General features: G+C 40.6%; 1 protein-coding gene across 1 annotated transcript in view; it reads left to right on the top strand.

Moving 5' to 3' along the window:
- The first annotated feature begins 412 nt into the window (after positions 1-412).
- Positions 413-12,326, top strand: part of c1qtnf4 (C1q and TNF related 4) — a 28,868-nt gene continuing 16,954 nt past the window's right edge. Inside the window, exon 1 of the mRNA XM_035682488.1 lies at positions 413-487. The gene's annotated coding sequence lies outside the window, so the exon portion shown is untranslated. The remainder of the gene's footprint in view (positions 488-12,326) is intronic.

The raw sequence follows: 12,326 nt of genomic DNA, 5'->3' as shown, positions 1-12,326 counted from the left end.
CACATACATGCACATACACACACTAGGATTTAGGTTAACAGAGCATCATATCTGAGTGCATCTCACCAGCAGCTCCACTGCAGTGGTGCGCATTGCACCTCCAAAACCTCCTTATCACATCACAACCTCCCTGAGCATATACATATTGTGCGTTTGTGTGTGTGTGTGGTGTGTGTAAAAATGTCCCGTAAAACAGGTGGATGTTGGGGGGGGGTTTGCCTAATGCAGCTTCAAAGACAGCAGCAGGTTGAGGGAAGACACTGAAGGAGGGAGAAAGAGGCAGATGGAGAAAAAACAGCGAGTGACAGGAAAAAAAGAGCAAGGAGGGTGGGAGAGAGCAGATTGAGAGAGAGGGGAGGGGGGCATAGAGAGAGAGAGAGGGAGAGAGAGTGTAAAGAGGGGAGGGGAGATTTATCCAACAGTGCTGGTGAGACAGAAGTTTCAGCTTTGCGCTTCACACACAGCCAGGACAGAAGATACCACACAGGTGAGACAACTCTCCTTCAGATTCACCTCTGTAAACCTTTTTGCATGGTGTGATAGAACGCTGACATTCTGTTGTGAAGGTGAAACGCTTAACTAAGAGAAGTTGTGAGTGTGCAGGCATGCAGCGAGAACACCGGTGCATCAGTGGGGGTTTTGAGGGATGAATGTCAACAAAGAGAAAGAGTCCAGAGTGTGTTTGTCCAATGCAAGAGTGTCATTTTACAGATAAACTCTCAACACAAATTGGGGTTGTAAGTGTTGCTGTAAAATTAATGGGTGCTTTCCTTAAGTGTTGCATGCTCTGCGAGTGCTGGTGGAAAAGCACTATACTGTGTGTGTGTGTGTTTGTTCAGCAGTCGTGCCGCGTCTGAGCAGCATGCATTATTTATCCGCACTGATCTCCAGAAACAGCGATACCTCAACAGTGGCAGAGGGAGGAATGTATATACTGTAATGTATTCACAGTGTTAATATCAAATGTGATAGCTGGACTGATATAATGCACTGTGTGAGAGGAGAGCAAAGGGACACCCTGCATATTTTATAAGCTCAGCTGTGCCACACTTGCTTTGTCTTGTTTGTAGCATCTTGCCACAGTAGGCTGCAGCGTGGCAGAAGCCGTATGCATGGATATCCTATGGTTTATTTATCTGTTATTATCTGTGTTGGAGATACCGGAAAGCCCCGTGGCAGCAGGAGGCTGTGAAACAAGACTGAGGTGATGAGATCTCATTTGAGGAGGTTGACTCCTTTTGTCTGCAGATACAGTATCTTAATCCACATCAGTGTAACAAACGGCGGCTGCAGGCTACAGATTCATCTTCTGACTCAGAGTGTGTGCAGATTACACATTTGTGAGGGGCATATGCTTGTGTTATTTACAGCATCTGTGTGTGTTTGTGTGCCTGCATCCAGCTGCTTCTGCCCTCTTTTATTTAAGACTGAATGTGGCTCCTGATGTGGAGACAGCAAACAAAGAAACCAGCAGTTATAAGACTTTGGCCCATATCTAGATCGCACAATATCACACATACATACACACACACACTCTGACAGCACATACACACTTTAATGAAAAAAAGGGGTATTCCACTGCAACTCACCGCCTGTAGGCTTGGAAGGTGATTCTGTGAAGTTTTGAGCTTGCTGCTCCGAGGAAGATCGTGGCTGTAGTCAGATTGGATTTACAGCAGTTGGATGGACAAGTCAGTGTGGATAAAATATCAAAACATTCAGAGAAACTTCTCAAACCACTCCTGCAGTGTACTCTACTACGGTTCTGCCAGTCTGAAAGCAGCACGTATTGACAACCAGTAAATACAGAGGAATAGACACTAGATAACTTATATGCAGTTTATGATTGGAGTCACGCAACCCCTAAAAATCAGCAAGAACATGAATTTGTTGTTCGAAAAAGGGCAGGTACTTCCAAAAAATATTCTGCAGGTGATTGGATGAAGCATCTGTTAGTCAAAATTCAAACAATCACACCAACAAACAAGAGATGAATTTCTTGCGTGATTTTGTGATCTTGCTGCCTCACAAGGTTAGAAAGGAACATTCATCAAAAACACTATGTCCTGTTGATTAATGCCGAAATTTATGCTGGAAAGGCAACGAACACAACAAGCAAACATGTTGCATGCGACGAAGGAAAACAGCTTAGAAGCAGCAAACCTTTCAGAGCAGAAAGTGGTTGATACTCAAAACAGGCTTTTGTTGGAGTATAGTTTTAAATGATGCAGGTGACAGAATGTGAGAAAAACAGAGTACACACTGCCTTTGCTCACACCCTGGCCAACTTGCCCACATCAAAAAGACACAGGGCAATGACCCTACTCCAATATTCAGGACCACAAACCCCCTTGAAAAAAACAGTAAAAATCAAGATGTCTTTATTTAAGTCATGGCTCTGATGCTCACAGTTGCTGATACAGCTGTTACAGGTGTCAGAGGAAGTTTTTCCTTTGCAAATTTCCAGCTGAGCCAGTTTAAGTTTATTATAACTTTAGTTTTTTCATAACGGAGTGAATAACAAGCCTCAGACTTCTTCTGTTTCATGCTGCAATTATTTTTAGATCTGGTTTGATTCTCCTAACATGAACAGTACGGATGCAGAAAATAATGGGCCTGTTCTTTTTTCACACTGCTGCGTCCCTCTGCCTCATGCAGTACTCTAAATTACTGATGTTCCAGTGTTACACATTACAGTTGGTCACTAACAAATGCATAACAGTGCACACCAAATGTAGCTGTTACTGAGTGATGATCAAAAGGACTACAGAGTGCAGAGATCTCTACTGTTCTTAAAGAGGTCCTGAACATGCTGTAGCGCAGTGCAGCTGCCATTAGACCATTTTACGGTTTGGTTGAAAATAATAATACAGAAACGCAAAGAATCAACCAAAGAAAATATTGATAATTATGACTTCCATATCTTGTAATGACTTAACATATTTACAAGATTCGTATCTCATAATTATCATAATTCTAATTCTAATTACTGGACAGGGAGGTCCTAATTACAAGCTCGCCTCTCCAATTGTTTTCTCTGCACTTCAAACTAACCAAACCGTTGAAACTGATTCCAATATTGACAGCTAGCCACTGCAGGGAGGGTAAAACTGAAAGTGATCATTTCTAAATTTTGCACCAGAGTGGAGCCTTGCTGGTATTCTGAACAAGACACCCGAGTGAGCCAAGAGCAGCTAATTACACGAACGACCTTCTATAAGTCAGCAGAGGATAGCAGCGGTTTGATCTTTGAAATACTACTAAGCTGCAGAGAGAGTTGCTGAGCAACAGTTATAAAATGTTTTGCAAAAAAGAATATTTAACCTTAAGAATAGTTTCTCAGCCACAAGGAATACCTTGTCACAATTTCAAAGAGTCAGGGTGACACACATTAAAGATGTATTGATGAGACTCTGTTGGACATTGAACCTTCTGAACCAGGCTGGTGCTGTAATAGTAAGACTGAATGTGGGCCATTTGTAGTTTAGCCGAATACAGCCGAATACACCTCTGCAAGAAGTAACCAGAATACTCAAAGCAGATAGAGGTTTGTTTGTTCTGAGCTTGCCGGTCTTGAAACCACAAGATGCATCCCACACAGGACAAAGAAACAGACTGCAACCAACCACATGAGATTATTGACCCACTGCAGGTGAGTGTGTTGCGGAGCAATGAGCACAGCTGTGTGAAAACAAAGTGAGAACTACTAGAGAAAGAGAGATGCAGTCAGACTATTTTTAAGCATTAACTTCACACCTCCAGGTTTGGATTATTGTGAGTGTCTGTTACAAACAAGTCATAAAATAAGCCCCGAGTGGAGAAATACGACAGTACTGCAGCGGAGGATGTCTTTGAGTTCTACAGGGAGTCATCAACTGATAATCCCTCTGTTGCTGCACTTATCTGTCTCCTGCAACATCCTGAAACTCACATACACACACAGTTCGTTCTTCTGAACCAAACCCTTTCCTCCAAGAACCAAAACTTTATGTAACAAGTCCCAAAAAATCCTTCAGTGGATTCTTCTATTTAAAGTTTCCCTATGTCTCCCTGGGAGTCGCTTAATGATGAGGAGTTTATGTACTTCTCTTTCCTACATTTCCAAGAATGATTTCCAGCTGAACGAGGGAGGGTGTGAATTTGCTGCTTTTTCTGGAGAGTGGCAGCGCTCAATATTAAAAGCATGGAAGTGAGACAAGCAGCACAAGTTGTCGCAGAGACATAATCTAGAGGCTTAATTTCTCTGTTTACCTTTACCCAGACTCAGAATCAGAAATCATATAGGCGTCTATATGCAGATGTTTAATTCCTTTTCACAAAAGTCAGCAAAGATGGGAAATGCTGTCAAACTGTTTATCTAAACCAGGCAGTATCACTATTACTGGTATAAGAAATAAGCTATGCCTATGACAAATTTCAAGAAGGATAAAACCATATTATTTTTAAGCATGAATTGGATTAACGATTAAGTAAGAAGAAAAATCTGTCTCTGTTCCTCCTGATGGATTTCTCTCTGCATGATTGTTGAAAATCAGTGCAAAAGTAAAATGGCGGCTCTAAAAAAAAGCTCTTTGATTCCAAGGAACTGACACCAAAACCTGACGTGCTGTTTTAGATCATAGAAACTTGTCCTGCTGCTGTGGTAAGAGAGAAAAATCCAGAAACGGGCCAAGAAATGCAAGATAATTGACTAATAGACGTCTGTTTGTTTAAATCTTGCATTGCAACCTTTTTTCCTGCAACCTTACACTCAACAATCCCAAACCAGCTCCTTACATGACTGGCATTTGTGTATTCGGTCCTCATAATCACACACATAATGAGCTGCATTCAGCCGTCCCAGTCTGCCGCCTGGCTCGTGTCTCGTCTGTCACTGGTGGATCGAACCCTGCCGTGTTTCCTGGCAGGACACCAGGTTGCTGCCATAGCTGTTTCTCTTCCTTCCTCTCTATTTTTCTTTTTCCCTCACTGTCTCTCTGCAGTCGTATCGGGTGAATTGACAGGCTTGAGAGAGGAGTCTTTCTGCTCCAGGTTTTCTTTGTACTCAGACTGTGCTAGGAGAAATAAGACATTTACAGGAACGGATTAGAGTTCATAGAAATGGATCTCTTCTGTTGTTTGCTTCGGCTGACAAGCCTGGCTTACACCTCAAAACCTTTCTTTTGTATTCTTTTGCACCATCTTTCTCTCCATCCATGCCTCCATCCGGTCCCCAGGCTGGTCCTGTGTCTACAGTTGAGCAGGCAGCTGACAGCACGGTGACAAGTGTTGAAGATGGGAGGATGAGAAGCAGTGGAAGGAGGGAGGAAGGGGGACTAATGAGAGGGACGGCAGCAGCAGGGGTCTGTCACTGCACCTCCAGATAACAGCCCCCCTGACTCTCTTTGATATCTGTCCCAAGTGACCAGGTCGCTCTATCTTCAGCTTGTACCAGGGAGGTGGGGGTAGGGGTGCTTATTAGCCACTCTTGCTTTTTTTCCCCCCTTTTTTCTGTTATGTAGAGGGAAGAGGAGGAGGAGGAAGAGAAGCAGAGGAGGGTGGTGTCAGACCTGGCATGGATCAAAAAGCACAATCAGGAGACGATCCAGTAATAATGAGCAAAGATGGGAGGGTGAAATTGTTTATTTTTCAGATTTAAACTCAGGTTCTCCACCCAATACATCTCCCCCCAGTGTGTTTGTATGAAAAATGCAGGGTACTGTACATGAGCAGGTGCAGGAGGAGGCAACAGGGATAGATTGTACCATTTATGATGAGAAAATAACAGAAAAACAAGATAGCTAGCTCGCAACACAAAGCAATACAAAACAATGATACAATACATTTAAATATGTAAATTAGAATATAGGGATGTTACAATACATGATATTTTCTTCAATTCAATTTAATGACCATACATGACCTGTTTACCTTACATTGAGAAATTGCATGTGATAAATATATGGATTAAACGAGGGAATCCACATTACATTTTAAATATATTACTTAATGCATGCCAACATATTCCATCCCCATAAATAAACAATGTATGTTGCTGAAGATTCTAACCTATAAGCTATAAATATACAATGTGTAATAATATCAAAGAAGCCTCTTATATAGTATAGTATACAGACAGTGTTAGCTGGGTGTAGATCTTTCTAATTCTGTTATAACTCTAGGATCTATATTTCTGCAAAACCGGTTCAAGACTGATGCTTTCTAATCAAAATACGAGTCACAGCGGTCACAGGGTGAACTGGATGTAAAGCATAGTAAAAGGCTCAGCGAACATGAAGGTCATATCTCTACTTTAGCTTATAATAAGGCTCTTTTGTCTATTGCTGCAGAAAACAAAACCCACCAATTATGTTCCTCCATTTTGTGGTGGTTGTGGCTCAGCAGGTAGGGCAGGATGTCCGAGCAAGATGCCAAACCGGCAATTGATCCCGACGGTAGCTCTGTTCACATCAGTGTGTGTTTGTGGGGGATTCAGAGGCAAACTGGTAAGGGCTTTGGATAAAAGCGCCACATGAGTGCAATCCATGCATCCCTGGACTGTAATTTAATTATCTCTCAAACACTACACATTGATTATTTAAACTCTAAAAATGAACTCAAATCATGTTAACATAGGTGTGTTTGTAGTTTTTTTCATTTGGTTTAATCATTATTTTTATTTTTGTTAAATGTTTTCTGTAATTATGTATATAGTATTTTTGTCATTGAGAACACCCCTTGAGGGGTTGTTCCTAATAAAGAATTTCAATAATTTGGGTTACTGAGCACCATGGTGACATAATATCTTAAATTAACTGATACCTTAAAGCTCCAGCCATGTCATGAACCGCCATGTTTCTACAGTAGCCCAGAAGGGGCGAACTCAGACTTTAAACACATGACAGAGGAACAGACACTTCTTACAGCTAACAATGTGCTGATTGTATCAGTTGGTAGAGAGGGCATGGACGGTGTCTGTATATCTTTGTCTAGAGCAGAGCGATCTGGGAATACAAAATTGAACCTGCACCGATTTAATGCTAAACAGGTCCCTGCCTGAAATCCCAGTCATCTCTTCAAAATCTATTTTAGGGTTACAATTTTTTTTCAAATTTGTCCCAGATGAAACGTTACAACTGCTGTCTTTATAAAAAAAAGTTCTTTTTCGCCTGGCTTCAAAAAGCAAGGTAGTGTGAAGCAAAAGCATTAAATATTTATAAATACAAACTTTGGGGGCCACAAAAGGTATTTTAGTTCAGACTGTAGGTGCTCGTTGTCAGTTCTCTTGCCCAGGAATCTCAGACTCCTTTGTCTGCACACATACCAGATTATATGAACTGTGCAATGCAAAAGTCTCTAAAGACATTTCTCCACAATAGAACTCTTTGCTCCATCAACGCCAAAGAGCATTCAGGACCGTCCTGTGATTTCAGGCATCCTCACTTTTATTTCCCCTTCTTTAAAAGTGCACATCCTGATAATGGGCATAATCATAACAATAGACTGAGCACTTTGAGTCCATCCTCAGTCGAAGTGCATATTTTGATATTGACTTCTAGTCAGAGGTGTGAACTTTTACATCCACCCTCCCTCAGAAGCCTGTCCTTTGATTTTGGCCTCCCAGCAGGTAGGAGTCCGACTGAGGCAGCTTCAGAACATCAGTCACACCCTCCAACCTTCATGGAAAACAGAAGGGCAGTATTGATCATTATGGAAACTTTCATGTGCTGCGATTTTCTTTATCTGTGCATTTAAGGGCAAGCACGTGCATATGGGAGCAATATTAGTTTTTAGTGTGTTTTGCATGAAATTGATTGGAAGAAGTGAAAGAAAGAGCCGGCTTTCTAATAAGGGAGGTTTTTGAGTTGGAATCAGTCACCCACTGCACTGAAACAACCAGGTAAAACAGATATTGATTTTCATTCTTTTTCAAACTGGCAACGCTCGATAGATGTGAAAGGGCACTGAAGTCTGCTGGGGGGTTATGTGCTGACTATGTGAGTTCCACAATGTACTGAGCCATATCGACTTTTATATCCAACCTGTGGTAAATGATGATGGTTTAAAGGATAAATTAGGTATTTTTCAACCTGGACCTTATTTTCCCGTATTTTGGTGTCAGTGACTAATGGAGTTTTGGTCCAGTAAAGAGTGAGAGCGCTGCAGCCATCAAACGAAGTACAACGTAATCCTTATGGCCAATTGTGCAACGTCAAAATATGTCCATTAAAATGCTTACTTTTACTACATGGCTTCTTTACAACCAGTTCATCCTCTGGGAACCATGAATGTCTGCTGTACCAATATTTGTGCCAAATTTACAATATTGTAAATGTAGTAGTAGTTTAGTAGTAAACTAAACTATCAAAAAGAAGAGTTTTAGTTGGGCCACTTTTATTAGCTGTGTAGTTGCAGAAAAACAAAAACAGCATAAAATTCCATTCAGAAACTGCGTCTTTTCACCGGGACAAAAGTATCTGCAGATTGTTGCAACACAGACTTTTTTTTTGTAACACAGCAAGTGTTTTACCAGTGCACTGCTGCATTTCCTAACTGTACTTGCAGCTGCCACTAGCTAGTCAGTGGTCCCATTAGCTAAAAATGTACCCAGACTGCAAGCCTCGAAGTACCGGAATGAATATATAGTCCGAGTGGGGCGAGCGGGCAACGGAGCCTTGCTCAGCAGCCTCCTATGACCACGACCTCAACCATAGATACCGTCGAAGCCAGGTTATTTACAGCGGCTCCGACCAGTGGCCGGATGCATAAAACTGTATATTTAGGTGTAGAAATCTGTATACACACAAAACAGGAAATATTCTAATATAATGTATAAGCAGTCTTTTCGTCAGATTTATTAAAACTCATGTACGTCGTGTTTTTCCCTCATACATTTCAGTCATCCTGATATTGTGCGCACCTGCACGAGCCTCCTGACCATTCCCACAATTGACTATAAATGGCTTGAAAGACATCCCCAACTACCTGATTTGCATATGAAGGATCAGCATTTACATATGTTTTGAGGAGAAATGATGGAAACATCGAAGAAGCAAATGAAGAAGAAGCCCAGTTTTACAAAATGTGAACTTCTATGTGAAAATAAAAGGTGTGTCCCTGAGCTCTGGCATGAACAACAGAATGAAGCAAGGTGAATGGCAGAAGGTAACAGAGGCAGTGAACGCCGTTAGTTCCAAGCCTGGAGGAGATTAATAAAAAGTGGTCTCTAAATACTCGTTTGCACCGTAATTGCAAAATATCAATATCTTCCAGCAGCACCAAAGCAGCCATTGTATCATTTGGCACACCGATTACGCACGGCTACAGCCTTTATATGGTGGTACTTTAATGTCCTGTTAACTGGTCACTCACACCTGAAGGTTATTCTTATTCCTCACTAATACATGTATAGAAAAAGATTATTTGTATAAATATTATTATCATAATTATTCTAATGCAGTGACTCAATACAAATAAATTAAGGCTTGTTAGTGAAGGTTTTTTTAAACTACAGATTGCCTCTAATAGTGTAGTGAAAGAATAAAGCCCTAAATAAAGTGTCACCCAAATTCACACTTTTCTTTTTTCTTTTTTTGCCAACTTGCAACATCACACTGTAAGACTGAGAGGACTGAGAGGACTACGTGGGGTACGCGTGGTATGAAAGATGTGTACGCACATTCTCACCGCCTGTGGATTTTTAGACATTTGGATACATGCGTGGAAAGTGTCGTAAGCACCCTTTCTGTGTGTTCTGAAACATTCAGAATCATTACCACATTTACAGTTATCATTTAACAGGCAGCTGTTAAAATATATATTTAAATAATTAAATTTATATCATAAACGTTTAACAACCTGTCACCTAATGGCTTGAACTAACAACTAATGACTAACATAAGTGACTAGGAATATCTTTAGTCGGGTACAGCCCTAAAATGTTGACATATTTCTCTGGATAAGTAAAAACTGTTACCTTCTGGAGGCACTGGAGGAAAAGTCAAGGGCTCACCAAAGTCAGTATGCTTAATCTTCTGATGGCCATTCATTTCTGTACAAAATGTCTTGACAATCTCTCCAATAAGTGTTGATATATTACAGTTTACACCAAAGTGGGTTGACAGACACACGGGCATTGCCACCACTAGAGCCATGTGTGGCTAAAAGTGTTTCTAACAAAAACAAAAAAATTCTAACAAGAAAAAGCAAAGTAGGACACGGTTGGGTCATAGTCTGTCTGTAAACTGTGTTTACAACAAACACTCTGGGAAAGAATGATACAGTTCACATTCATTTTCTCTTCCAAGTAAGTTTGTCTGACCTAGTGGTTTGTTTGCTACCCGTCTGATCATCTTACTGCTCGTGTCTCTCGCCCTGTGTCTTAACACCGTAGTCATCAGGTTAATTGCGATTACTGATGATAAACAAAAATTAGACCAAAGTTAGAAAAAAAAAACAGAATGTTATATTTCTCAAGAAATCCACAAGAGCAAAAAGAAAAAGATTTGACTCTCTTGTTACTGTTGTTACAACAGTTTCAGTTTAACTGTATAATATGGATCAAGGTCAGACAAGCAATGGCTGAAATGCATACTGGAAACAGTACATAATCACAAACCATCGTAGAGGTAGGTGGCTGAGTGGAGGAACAAGGTTGAGAGAAAGGGCAGCACATAGTGTTTCTTTTGGTAATGTACTCCAGAACATTGTACCTGGAACAAAACAATGGCTGTGTGGTTCAAGTGCTGACTTGTTGCTTTAACTTGTAATTATCAAGTAAATGTTGACTGGAGAGTATAAAAGCTATAGAATAATGACATCATCCTCATTTAGATTGGTTACCTATAAGCCTTCACCATGCTATTCTGTCTGCCTCCAGGTACAATGTTTGCCTGGACAATGAAGGCTTGCTTTACAAGACTTATATAATAGACTAAAATAATGAATAAACTCATGCTTTTTCTCCTAATGTTTGTCAGTTTCCACTTTCAAAAGGTATTTTGTCCAACTTTTGATAAACCATGTAGAAACTGTATCCCTTTCTCATACCTTCTTAAAACCTGCAATAAAACAATGCAGAAATATGGTGGAAATATGAGATTTTTTGTTTGTTTTATATATTAATGTGAGGAAGGTTACATCGGATCAATGTGGAGCCATCATGGATATAATATAGAGCCATGGGAGCGATGAGGAGACTGTAAATATCTGTCAGTGTTAGCTATATGTTCTCTATGTGAGATCTAACTAACAAAAGGTAAAAATCACCTCAAGCAAGTATAAAAATGTATTTTCACAATTTAATTTTTTTTTTTACTTTCAGATTTTGCCTTCCATCAACCTATTCTTCTGTGATACTTCAAAATGTGCATCAAAATACATTGATGGAAACACAGCTTGTGTCTTTCTGCTGTTTGCTGCTGAGCAGGTCAGGTCACAGTCAGTTTTTAGAGCTTTTTACTGAAAACAGCTGCCTGCTGTAGCTGAAAATGACGCTATGAGAGCAGTGAGAGTGAACCATTGTGGGAGTTGAAACGCACTAAAAAGCTCTGCAAAGCCAAGAGAAGCTGCAGATTCAGGTGGTAATTCTCTCTAGGTTCATCACATCCAGCAACCCATTTGACACTTTGTTAATATAAAGATATCAACTATCACCGCTTTAAAGTGAAAAGTGCTACACTGGTCAGCCAATATGGACGTCAACACAAGCTGAAAGTCAGCATTTCAACCTCACAACACAATGAAATCATCACTATGCTAATACTCTCTGACAGCGCTGTACATTCAAGGAAAGAAAATGTGGATAGTTCATCATAAAATAACTCCCTGAAACCACAGTTTGATGCTGTTTGACAGTGGAAGAGGACAGATTTGGCTATAATCTGCATTAATATCTCTGTTGGAAGAGAGATGGAAAACCATTATCATGAGTAAAGCACAACAGCTGCTCATTCATATAGTTTGATGAGCATACTTGATAAGACAAAGTTTTCAAATGCAGTGATTATTTCCTTATCGGGATCAAGCTTTTCTCCTGCAGAAGCCAAGGATTTGGACCTTTTCTCGCCGATTTCGTGTCTGTGTGGCTTTCAAGGCTACTGCAGTTTTAACAAAAGTCATTTTCGAAGGCGCTTTTACTCAGATGGCCGTGGGAGAAGAGAAAGCAGCGGCCTCAACCACTCCCCGCTTTTGTTGTGAGGAGGTGAAGGGGGGGTGGTTGGCCTTGAGCTGGAGCTTAACAATGGATGTTTGTCTGAACTAATAAAGGAAGAGATGTTTCATCCTTTGTCTGTGTGGGTAAACATGGACAGAAATGGGGACGTATGCCTTCAGTACATGTTTTTGAG

Source organism: Morone saxatilis, unplaced genomic scaffold (genome assembly GCF_004916995.1).
Source record: "Morone saxatilis isolate NCDOM2014 unplaced genomic scaffold, NCSU_SB_2.0 Contig11, whole genome shotgun sequence".
NCBI lineage: Eukaryota > Metazoa > Chordata > Actinopteri > Moronidae > Morone > Morone saxatilis.
This window is presented reverse-complemented; position numbering and strand designations above follow the sequence as displayed.